Source organism: Scyliorhinus torazame, chromosome 2 (genome assembly GCF_047496885.1).
Source record: "Scyliorhinus torazame isolate Kashiwa2021f chromosome 2, sScyTor2.1, whole genome shotgun sequence".
Lineage (NCBI taxonomy): Eukaryota > Metazoa > Chordata > Chondrichthyes > Carcharhiniformes > Scyliorhinidae > Scyliorhinus > Scyliorhinus torazame.
Window position 1 is genome coordinate 288,915,199 of NC_092708.1, and position 12,989 is coordinate 288,928,187.

Genomic DNA, 12,989 nt, shown 5'->3' on the forward strand with positions numbered 1-12,989 from the left:
GTGGTGTACCTCGTCGGAGGAAGCGGCAGCGGTGCCGTCACCAGCGCCCCCAGACTCGTGCCCACACAGGACGCCATCTCCAGCCTCTTCCACGCCGCCCCCTCCCCCTCCATTACCCACTTAAGTATCTTCGCCACAATGGCAGCCCAATAGTACCCACATACGTTTGGCAACGCTACCCCCCCCTGTCCCCGCTCCGCTCCAAGAACACCCTTCTCACCCTCGGGGTCTTCTTCGCCCATACAAACCCCATAATACTCCTGTAAACCCACTTAAAGAAGGCCTTAGGGATCAGGATGGGGAGGCACTGAAACAAAAACAAAAGCCTCGGGAGCACCGTCATTTTAACCGACTGCACCCTACCCGCCAGGGAGAGCGGCAGCACGTCACACCTTTTGAACTCCTCCTCCATTTGCTCCACCAGCCTCATTAAGTTGAGCTTATGCAAGGCCCCCCAGCTCCTAGCCACCTGAACCCCCAGGTATCTAAAACTTCTTTCTGCCCTTTTTAGCGGAAGCTCACCAATCCCCCTTTCCTGGTCTCCTGGGTGCACCACGAACAGCACGCTCTTCCCCCTGTTGAGCTTATACCCGGAGAAATCCCAAACTCCCTAAGGGTCCGCATCACCTCCGGCACTCCCTCCACCGGGTCTGCCACGTACAATAGCAGATCGTCCGCATACAATGATGCCCGGTGTGCACCCCCCCCACTCCAGTTCCTAGACTCCCTCAAAGTCATGGCCAGGTGCTCAATCGCCAGCGCAAAGAGCAGGGGGGGATAGAGGACACCTCTGCCTCGTCCCTCAGTTTAGCCAGAAATATTCCGACCTTCTCCTGTTCGTGGCCACACTCGCCACCGGGGCCTCGTACAGCAACCTCACCCAGCTGACGAACCCCTTCCCAAACCTCCTCAACACCTCCCATAGGTACTACCACTCCACCCTATATTTCGGCGGGAGCGTGCACAAGGGCTTTCTGGGAGGTAAGTTTTTACTTTTAAAACACTTACCTTTACAGGAGCAGGCCTTTGGATTTCGGCGGGAGCGGTGCGCAAGGGCTTTCTGGGAGGTACGTTTTTACTTTTAAAACACTTACCTTTAGAGGAGCAGGCCTTTGGATTTCGGCGGGAGCGGTGCGCAAGGGATTTCTGGGAGGTAAGTTTTTACTTTAAAAACACTTATCTGGTCCCGTTTCTGTTCTTCTTTTCTGTTTTATTTTTTATTTATTTTTTAATATAAGGCGGGAACCGGAAGTTCGACCCGCGGACTTCTCGGAACGGCCCCCCCCCCCCCCCAACCAATAAATTCTGGTGGAGAGGAAACCCGAGACACTACACGTGTAGTGTCTCCCACCCACCCTCCTCCTCTAACCTAATAATAAGATCCATTGGTGTGAGGTAAGTGCCATATTATATTATTATTATTAGCATTATTATATTATATTATTAGCATTGCGCAGGTCGGGGAGACACAGCCTGAGTGAGAGAGATACAGACAGTGAGAATTTGGTAGTTTGGTGCAGTGAGGTAACCAGGAAAGGTAAGTGGTTAATCTAATTGTGCTGTTTTGCAGTTAAAAGTGCAGTGTAGATTAGTGTCTGATTGGCTGAAGCTGCCCCCACCATAAACTTAAATTAAACTAATTAATTAATTAGTGATGGCTGGTCAGGTGATGAGCTTGAGCTGCTTGATGTGGGAGCTGGCAGATCCCATTGCGAGCTGCAGCGACCACATCTGCAGTAAGTGTTGGCTGCTCGAAGAGCTCGGGCTCAGAGTTGATGAGCTGGAGTCTGAGCTTCAAACACTGAGGCACATCCAGGAGGGGGAGACTTACCTGGACACTGTGTTTCAGGAGGCAGTCACACCTGTCAGAGTAAGTAGTTTAAATCCTGCCAGTGGCCAGGGACAGCAGGGTGTGACTGCAAGTCAGGCAGGTAAAGGGAACCAGCAGTCAGGAACTCAGGAGCCTCAGCCCTTGACTCTGTCCAACAGGTATGAGGCACTTGCTCCCTGTGTGGATGGCGAACAGGGCTGCAGGAAGGATGAGTCAGCTGACCAAGGCACCATGGTTCAGCAGGCCATGCAAGGGGAGGGAGTAAATGGGCAAGTTGTAGTTGTAGGGGATTCTATTATCAGGAGGACAGATAGTATCCTTTGTGAGCAGGATAAAGAGTCCCGCATGGTATGTTGCCTGCCCGGTGCTAGGGTGCGGGACATCTCTGACCGGCTTGAAAGGATACTGGAGAGGGAGGGGGAGGATCCAGTTGTTGTGGTCCATGTCGGTACCAACAACATAGGCAAGTCTAGGAAAGGGGACCTGTTTAGAGATTATAAAGAGCTAGGATTCAAATTAAAAAACAGGTCCTCAAGGGTCATAATCTCCGGATTACTGGCCGAGCCACGTGCAAATTGGCATAGGGAGGCAAGAATAAGGGAAGTTAACACGTGGCTGAAAGAGTGGTGTGGGAATGAGGGGTTCCTTTTCATGGGACACTGGCATCAGTTTTGGGACAGGGGGGACCGATACCGTTGGGATGGTCTCCACCTGAACCGAGCTGGGACCAGTGTTCTGGCGAAAGGAGTAAATAGGGTGGTCAATAGGACTTTAAACTGACTTCCGGGTGCGGCGATGACCAGCTAGGTCGCACGTTTCGGCAGCTCCCGGTGGAACGGACTTTTGGGCTCTTGATAGGAGTCCCAACGGCAATTTTAACAGCAAAAAACACTGTGCTGTAATCCAGAAGGGAATCCCCCCTGGACACGGATGGAAAAAAGAGAGGAAAGTGGCCGGATTGCGGTGGATCCTCTAGAGCAGCGGCCAGGAAGGCAGGCACAAAGCAAGATGGCGTCGGAAGGAGGCAGTTTAATATGGGGCCCTGACCAACAAGAGTTCCTGCGGCGTTGCGTGGAAGAACTCAAAAAGGAGATGAAGAAGGAGCTGTTGGCCCCGATATTACAAGCGATTGAGGGGCTAAAGGAGGAGCAAAAGACCCAGGAACAGGAGCTTCGGGTCGTGAAGGCAAAGGCTGCTGAGAATGAGGACGACATACAGGGCCTGGTGGTGAAAACGGAGATGCACGAGGCACAACACAAAAGGTGTGTGGAAAGGCTGGAGGTGCTGGAGAATAATGCGAGGAGGAAGAATTTAAGGATTCTTGGTCTTCCCGAAGGTGTAGAAGGGGCAGACGTCGGGGCATATGTGAGCACGATGCTGCACTCGTTAATGGGATTGGAGGCCCCGACGGGTCCGCTGGAGGTGGAGGGAGCTTATCGCGTTATGGCGCGAAGACCGAGGGCTGGAGAAATTCCTCGAGCCATAGTGGTGAGATTTCTCCGATATAAGGACAGAGAGATGGTCCTCAGATGGGCAAAGAAAACTCGGAGCAGTAGGTGGGAGAATGCGGTGATCCGCGTGTATCAAGATTGGAGTGCGGAGGTGGCGAGAAGGAGGGCAAGCTTTAATCGGGCCAAGGCGGTGCTGCACAAACTGAAGATTAAATTTGGAATGCTGCAACCGGCAAGACTGTGGGTCACACATCAAGGGAAACACCACTACTTCGAAACGGCTGATGAGGCGTGGACATTTATTGTTGAGGAGAAACTGGAGTGAGCGGGCCATAAAAAGAACGTTTGGGACAAAGTGGGGGGGTGAATATGTGGGATGAAGGGGGAAAAAGAGGGAAGAGATGACTTCCCAAGTTGTTAATCCTGCGACCCTGTAACTTTTCTCTGTTCCCCATGTCGTGGGGGAGGGGGGGGAAGAGAGGATGAGGAGCTGAGGCGCCGGCCATTGGGGGTGGGGCCAAAAGTGAAGCGTGGGCTTTGTTCCCGCGCTTTGGTAATCACGGCGGGAACAGGGAAGCAGGAAGGAGGGGGCCTCGCACAGTGTGAGCCGAGGTCACGGGGGGAAGCCGAGGTCGGCCAGAGTTTGCTGACTTCTGGGAGCAACATGGGGGGTGCAATTACGCTAGTTTGGGATCTAGCGGGCGGGGTGGGTTAACTGGGTTGCTGCTGCTGGGGAGAAGGGGGAGCTGGTATGGGGGGGGGGTGGTCGGGGCGGGGGGGCGCCAATTGGGGGAGATACGGCTACGTGGGAACCGGGTGTGGAGCTGGATTGAAAAAGGAGATGGCTAGTCGTCAAGGGGTGGGGGGGGTAAAGAGCCCCCCAACCCGGTTGATCACGTGGAATGTGAGAGGGCTGAACGGGCCGATTAAGAGGGCACGGGTACTCGCACACCTAAAGAAACTTAAGGCAGATGTGGTTATGCTTCAGGAGACGCACCTGAAGCTGATAAACCAGGTCAGGATGGGTGAGGCAGGTGTTTCATTCGGGGCTAGACGCAAAATACAGGGGGGTGGCCATACTAGTGGGGAAGCGGGTAATGTTTGAGGCAAAGACTATAGTGGCGGATAGTGGGGGCAGATACGTGATGGTGAGTGGCAAATTGCAAGGGGAGGCGGTGGTATTAGTTAACGTGTATGCCCCGAACTGGGATGATGCCAACTTTATGAGGCGTATGTTAGGACGAATCCCGGACCTAGAAGTGGGGAAGTTGGTAATGGGTGGAGATTTTAATACGGTGCTGGACCCAGGGCTGGACAGATCGAGGTCCAGGACCGGAAGGAGGCCGGCTGCAGCTAGGGTGCTTAAGGACTTTATGGAGCAGATGGGAGGAGGAGACCCCTGGAGATTTAGTAGACCTAGGAGTAAGGAGTTTTCGTTTTTCTCCTATGTCCACAAAGTTTATTCACAATGAGATTTTTTTGTTTTGGGAAGGGCACTGATCCCAAAGGTGATGGGGACGGAGTACACGGCTATAGCCATTTCGGATCATGCTCCACATTGGGTGGACCTGGAGATAGGGGAAGAAAAACAACAGCGTCCACCCTGGAGAATGGACATGGGATTATTGGCAGATGAGGGGGGGTGTTTAAGGGTGAGGGGGTGTATTGAAAGGTACTTGGAACTCAATGATAATGGGGAGGTACAGGTGGGAGTGGTCTGGGAGGTGCTGAAGGCAGTGGTTAGAGGGGAGCTGATATCTATTAGGGCACATAAAGGAAAGCAGGAGGGTAGGGAAAGGGAGCGGTTGTTGAAAGAACTTCTGAGGGTGGACAGACAATATGCGGAGGCACCGGAGGAGGGACTGTACAGGGAAAGGCAAAGGCTATATGTAGAATTTGACTTGTTGACTATGGGTAATGCAGAGGCACAATGGAGGAAGGCACAGGGTGTACAGTACGAATACGGGGAGAAGGCAGGTTGCTGGCCCACCAACTGAGGAAAAGGGGAGCAGCGAGGGAGATAGGGGGGGTGAGAGATGAGGAGGGAGAGATGGAGCGGGGAGCGGAGAGAGTGAATGGAGTGTTCAAGGCATTTTACGAAAGATTATATGACGCTCAGCCTCCGGATGGGAAGGAGAGAATGATGTGCTTTCTGGATCAGCTGGAATTTCCTAAGGTGGAGGAGCAGGAGAGGGTGGGACTGGGAGCACAGATTGAAACGGAGGAAGTGGTGAAAGGGATTGGGATCATGCAGGCGGGGAAGGCCCCGGGACCAGACGGATTCCCAGTTGAATTCTATAGGAAATATATGGACTTGCTGGCCCCGCAACTGATGAGAACCTTTAATGAGGCGAGGGAAAGGAGGCAGCTGCCCCCGACTATGTCAGAGGCAACGATATCGCTCCTCCTAAAGAAGGAAAAAGACCCGCTGCAATGCGGGTCCTACAGGCCCATTTCCCTCCTGAATGTGGACGCTAAGATTCTGGCCAAGGTAATGGCAATGAGGATAGAGGATTGTGTCCCGGGGGTGGTTCATGAGCACCAAACTGGGTTTGTGAAGGGGAGACAGCTGAATACAAATATACGGAGGCTGCTAGGGGTAATGATGAGCATGCCAGAGGGGGAAGCGGAGATAGTGGTGGCGAATGATGCCGAGAAAGCATTTGATAGAGTGGAGTGGGATTATTTGTGGGAGGTGCTGAGGAGATTTGGTTTTGGGGATGGGTATATCAGGTGGGTACAGTTGCTGTATAGGGCCCCGATGGCGAGCGTGGTCACGAATGGACGGGGGTCTGACTATTTTCGGCTCCATAGAGGGACGAGGCAGGGATGTCCTCTGTCCTTGTTATTGTTTGCACTGGCGATTGAACCCCTGGCCATAGCATTGAGGGGTTCCAGGAAGTGGAGGGGAGTACTCAGGGGGGAGAAGAACATCGGGTATCTCTGTATGCGGATGATTTGTTGCTATATGTGGCGGACCCGGCGGAGGAGATGCCAGAGATAATGCGGATACTTGGGGACTTTGGGGATTTTTCAGGGTATAAACTGAACATGGGGAAAAGTGAGTTGTTTGTGGTGCATCCAGGGGAGCAGAGCAGAGAGATAGAGGATTTACCGTTGAGGAAGGTAACAAGGGACTTCCGGTACTTGGGGATCCAGATAGCCAAGAATTGGGGTACATTACACAGGCTTAATTTAACGCGGTTGGTGGAACAGATGGAGGAGGACTTTAAGAGATGGGACATGGTGTCCCTGTCATTGGCAGGTAGGGTGCAGGCGGTTAAAATAGTGGTCCTCCCGAGATTCCTTTTTGTGTTTCAGTGCCTCCCGGTGGTGATCACGAAGGCTTTCTTCAAAAGAATCGAGAAGAGTATTATGAGTTTTGTGTGGGCTGGGAAGACCCCGAGAGTGAGGAGGGGAATCTTGCAGCGTAGTAGGGACAGGTGGGGGGCTGGCACAACCGAGCCTAAGTGAGTACTACTGGGCCGCCAATGTTTCAATGGTGTGTAAATGGATGGGAGAAGGGGAGGGAGCGGCGTGGAAGAGATTGGAGAGGGCGTCCTGCAGGGGGACTAGCCTCCAAGCAATGGTGACAGCACTGTTGCCGTTCTCACCAAAGAAATACACCACAAGCCCGGTGGTGGTGGCTACATTGAAAATTTTGGGGCAGTGGAGACGGCATGGGGGAAGGATGGGAGCTTCGGTGCGGTCCCCGATAAGAAACAATCATAGGTTCGTTCCGGGGAGAATGGATGGGGGATTTGGAGCATGGCAAAGAGCTGGGGTAGTACAACTGAGAGATCTGCTTGTAGATGGGACGTTTGCGAGTCTGGGAGCGCTGACGGAAAAATATGGGTTGCCCCAAGGGAATGCATTTCGGTACATGCAATTGAGGGCTTTTGCGAGGCAACAGGTGAGGGAATTCCCGCAGCTCCCGACGCAGGAGGTGCAGGATAGAGTGATCTCAGAGACATGGGTGGGGGATGGTAAGGTGTCGGACATATACAGGGAAATGAGGGACGAGGGGGAGATCATGGTAGATGAGCTGAAAGGGAAATGGGAAGAAGAACTGGGGGAGGAGATTGAGGAGGGGCTGTGGGCTGATGCCCAAATAGGGTAAACTCATCGTCCTCGTGTGCCAGGCTAAGCCTGATACAATTTAAGGTATTACACAGGGCGCATATGACTGGAGCACGGCTTAGTAGGTTTTTGGGGGTAGAGGATAGGTGTGCGAGATGCTCGAGAGGCCCAGCGAATCACACCCACATGTTCTGGTCATGTCCGGCACTACAGGGGTTCTGGGTGGGGGTGGCAAAGGTGCTTTCGAAGGTGGTGGGGGTCCGGGTCGAACCAAGCTGGGGGTTGGCTATATTTGGGGTTGCAGAAGAGCCGGGAGTGCAGGAGGCGAGAGAGGCTGACGTGTTGGCCTTTGCGTCCCTAGTAGCCCGGCGCAGGATATTGTTAATGTGGAAGGAAGCCAAACCCCCGGGTGTGGAGACCTGGATAAATGACATGGCAGGGTTTATAAAGTTAGAACGGATTAACTTCTTGTTAAGGGGTTCGGCTCAGGGGTTCACCAGGCGGTGGCAACCGTTCGTCGATTACCTCACAGAAAGATAGAGGGAATGGAAAAGAAGTAGACAACAGCAGCAACCCAGGGGGGAGGGGGGGGGGGGGGGAGGGGGGGAGGAATCGAACGGACTCTCAGAGATGTTATTGTATATGTATAATATGTATAGGTATTTGTTATAGGTAATTGTATATTGGATTGTATTTTTGGAGAGTATTTATTTTGGACAAGGCAGTTGCTATTCAGTTTTGTTTTTGTTTCTATATTATTTATTTATTTGTTTAAAACTGGCCACTGTTATTTATATTGCTTTATTGTTGTGTAAAAGAAACACTACGTACTGTTATGTTTGGCCAAAAATCTTGAATAAAATATATATTTTTTTTTAAATAGGACTTTAAACTAAAGATTGGGGGGGAAGGGAAAGTCAGGGAACCAAGAGGTGAAGTAATCAGTGGGGAGCGTAGCTGCTTAGGAATACAAAAAAACACGAACAGACAAAACTCAAGAGTGGTTACGATTGTCCCCATCCCACAAAATATGACACAGTGTATGGAAAGGCTCAGTAAACCAAGGTCAACCACACTAAGAAAACAAAAAGAGACGGTCAATAGAGAATTAAAGGTGCTATATTTAAATGCGCGCAGTGTACGGAACAAGGTAGGTGAGCTTGTGGCTCAGATTGTGACTGGCAGGTATGATGTGGTAGGCATCACAGAGACATGGTTGCAGGGGGTTCAGGACTGGCATTTAAACATCCAGGGATTCACAACCTATCGAAAAGACAGAGAGGTGGGCAGAGGGGATGGGGTTGTCTTGTTAATTAGGAATGAAATTAAATCAATAGCACTAAATGACATAGGGTCAGATGATGTGGAGTCTGTGTGGGTAGAGTTGAGGAACCACAAAGGCAAAAAAACCATAACGGGAGTTATGTACAGGCCTCCTAACAGTGGTCAGGACCGGGTGCACAAAATGCACCACGAAATAGAAAGTGCATGTCAGAAAGGCAAGGTCACAGTGATCATGGGGGACTTCAATATGCAGGTGGACTGGGTAAATAATGCTGCCAGTGGACCCAAGGAAAGGGAATTCATTGAATGTTTACAGGAGGGCTTTTTGGAACAGCTTGTGATGGAGCCCACGAGGGAACAGGCCATTCTGGACTTAGTGTTATGTAATGAGCCAGACTTGATTAAAGATCTTAAAGTTAAAGGAGCACTTAGGAGGCAGTGATCATAATATGGTCGAATTCAATCTCGAATTTGAAAGAAAGAAGGTAGAATCAGATGTAAAGGTGTTACAGTTAAATAAAGGTAACTACAGGGGCATGAGGGAGGAACTGACGAAAATCGACTGGGAGCAGAGCCTAGTGGGAAAGACAGTAGAACAGCAATGGCAGGAGTTTCTGGGAGTAATTGAGGACACAGTACAGAGGTTCATCCCAAAGAAAAGAAAGGTTATCAGAGGGGGGGATTAGGCAGCCATGGCTGATAAAGGAAGTTAGGGAATGCATCAAAGCAAAAGAGAAAGCCTATAATGTGGCAAAGAGTAGTGGGAAGTCAGAAGATTGGGAAGGCGACAAAAACAAACCGAGGATAACAAAGAGAGAAATAAGGAAAGAGAGGATCCAATATGAAGGTAGGCTAGCCAGTAACATTAGGAATGATAGTAAAAGTTTCTTTAAATACATTAAAAACAAACGGGAGGCAAAAGTTGACATTCGGCCGCTCCAAAATGACGCTGGTAATTTTGTGATGGGAGACAAGTAAATCGCTGAGGAACTAATTAAGTACTTTGCGTCAGTCTTCACAGTAGAAGACATGAGTAATATCCATACAATTCCGGAGAGTCAGGGGGCAGAGTTGAATATGGTAGCCATCACAAAGGAGAAAGTGCTAGAGAAACTAAAAGGTCTAAAAATTGATAAATCTCCGGGCCCAGATGGGCTACATCCTAGAGTTCTAAAGGAGATAGCTGAAGAAATAGTGGAGGCGTTAGTTATGATCTTTCAAAAGTCACTGGAGTCAGGGGAAGTCCCAGAGGATTGGAAAATCGCTGTTGTAACCCCCCTGTTCAAGAAGGGAACAAGGAAAAAGATGGAAAATTATAGGCCAATTAGCCTAACCTCGGTTGTTGGCAAGATTCTAGAATCCATTGTTAAGGATGAGATTTCTAAATTCTTGGAAGTGCAGGGTCGGATTAGGACAAGTCAGCATGGATTTAGTAAGGGGAGGTCGTGCCTGACAAACCTGTTAGCGTTCTTTGAAGAGATAACAAATAGGTTAGACCAAGGAGAGCCAATGGATGTTATCTATCTTGACTTCCAAAAGGCCTTTGATCAGGTGCCTCACGGGAGACTGCTGAGTAAAATAAGGGCCCATGGTATTCGAGGCAAGGTACTAACATGGATGGACGATTGGCTGTCAGGCAGAAGGCAGAGAGTTGGGATAAAAGGTTCTTTTTCGGAATGGCAACCGGTGACGAGTGGTGTCCCGCAGGGTTCAGTGTTGGGCCCACAGCTGTTCTCTTTATATATTAACGATCTAGATGACGGGACTGGGGGCATTCTGGCTAAGTTTGCCGATGATACAAAGATAGGTGGAGGGGCAGGTGGTATGGAGGAGGTGGGGAGGCTGCAGAAAGATTTAGACAGTTTAGGAGAGTGGTCCAAGAAATGGCTGATGAAATTCAACGTGGGCAAGTGCGAGGTCTTGCATTTTGGAAAAAAGAATAGAGGCATGAACTATTTTCTAAACGGTGACAAAATTCATAATGCTGAAGTGCAAAGGGACTTGGGAGTCCTAGTCCAGGATTCTCTAAAGGTAAACTTGCAGGTTGAGTCCGTAATTAAGAAAGCAAATGCAATGTTGTCATTTATCTCAAGAGGCTTGGAATATAAAAGAAGGGATGTACTTCTGAAGCTTTATAAAGCATTAGTTAGGCCCCATTTAGAATATTGTGAGCAATTTTGGGCCCCACACCTCAGGAAGGACATACTGGCACTGGAGCGGGTCCAGCGGAGATTCACACAGATGATCCCAGGAATGGTAGGCCTAACATACGATGAACGTCTGAGGATCCTGGGATTATATTCATTGGAGTTTAGGAGGTTGAGGGGAGATCTAATAGAAACTGACAAGATAATGAATGGCTTAGATAGGGTGGATGTAGGGAAGTTGTTTCCATTAGCAGGGGAGACTAGGACCCGGGGGCATAGCCTTAGAATAAAAGGGAGTCACTTTCGAACAGAGATGAGGAGACATTTCTTCAGCCAGAGAGTGGTGGGTCTGTGGAATTCATTGCCACAGAGGGCGGTGGAGGCCGGGACGTTGAGTGTCTTTAAGACAGAAGTTGATAAATTCTTGATTTCTCGAGGAATTAAGGGCTATGGAGAGAGAGCGGGTAAATGGAGTTGAAATCAGCCATGATTGAATGGTGGAGTGGACTCGATGGGCCGAATGGCCTACTTCCGCTCCTATGTCTTATGGCCTTCTCCGCGTCCATAGCCGCCACTATCTCCGCCTCCCCCTCCACCACCGGCATCATAATTACATTCAGGAGCCTACGTATGTTGGCATTCAACTGCCTCCCTTTCACAAAACCCGTCTGATCCTCGTGTATGACCCCCGGAACACAGTCCTCAATCCTTTGCTAGCAGTTTCGCATCCACATTAAGGAGTGAAATCGGCCTATACGATCCGCACTGTACAGGATCCTTGTCCCGCTTCAGAATTAGAGAAATCAGCGCCCTAGACATCGTCAGGCGCAGGAACTCCCCTCCCTTGCCTCGTTGAAAGTTTTTACCAGCAGCGGGCCCAACAGGTCCACGTACTTCCTATAGATTTCCACTGGGAACCCATCTGGCCCCGGTACCTTCCCCGCCTGCATACTCCCCAGTCCTTTGACCAGTTCCTCCAACCCAACCGGCGCACCCAGCCCCGCCACCTGCCCCTCCTCTACCCTCGGGAACCTCAGCCGGTCCAGAAAGCGACCCATCCCCCCCTCCTCCGATGGGGGCTCAGACCGATACAGTCCCTCGTAAAAGTCCCTGAAGACCCCATTAATACCCACCACACTTCGCACCGTGCTCCCCCATCCATCCCTAACTCCCCCGATCTCCCTCGCTGCCTCCCGCTTCTGAAGCTGCTGTGCCAGCATCCAGCTAGCCTTCTCTCCGTACTCGTACACCGCCCCTTGCGCCTTCCTCCACTGCACCTCCGCATTCCTGGTGGTCAACAGGTCGAACTCGGCCTGGAGGCTTCGTCGCTCCTTGAGTAGTCCCTCCTCGGGTGCCTCTGAATACCTCCTATCCACCCTCACCATCTCCCACACTAGCGCCTCCCTCTCTCTCCTCTCCTTCCCCTCTCTGTGGGCCCTAATGGAGATCAACTCACCCATGATCACCGCCTTCAGCGCCTCCCAGACCACCTCCACCTGCACCTCCCCATTATCATTGGCCTCCAGGTACCTTCCTATACACCCCCGGACCCGCCCGCTCACCTCCTCGTCCGCCAGCAACCCCACCTCTAAGCGCCACAGCGGGCGCTGGTCCCTTTCCTCCCCCAGCTCGAGGTCCACCCAATGCGGGGCATGGTCAGAGATGGCTATCGCCGAATACTCCGTGTCCTCCACCCTCGGAATCAGCGCCCTGCTCATGACAAAAAAGTCAATCCGGGAGTAGGCCTTCTGAACATGGGAGAAGAATGAGAATTCCCCGGCCCCCGGCATTGCAAACCTCCATGGATCCACTCCTCCCATCTGGTCCATAAACCCCCTCAGCACCTTGGCCGCCGCCGGCCTCCTGCCTGACCTAGACCTGGAGCGATCCAATCCCGGATCCAGCACCATGTTGAAGTCCCCCCCATTATCAAGCCCCCTGTCTCCAAGTCCGGGATCCAGCCCAACATGCGCCGCATGAACCCCGCATCGTCCCAATGCGGGGCGTATACATTTACCAAGACCACCCCACCCCCTGCAGCTTACCACTCACCATCACATACCTACCTCCATTGTCTGCCACAATGCTCAACGCCTCAAATGACATCCGCTTCCCCCCCGATTTTTTGCATCCAACCCCGAATGGAACACCTGCCCTAGCCACCCCTTTCTTAGCCTTACCTGATCTGTCACCCGC

At 51.3% G+C, this 12,989-nt stretch overlaps 1 protein-coding gene across 6 annotated transcripts in view; it reads left to right on the plus strand.

Annotated features, from left to right (window-relative positions):
• scfd1 (sec1 family domain containing 1) overlaps positions 1–12,989 on the plus strand; it is a 568,533-nt gene that overhangs the window by 321,842 nt on the left and 233,702 nt on the right. The window lies entirely within an intron of this gene.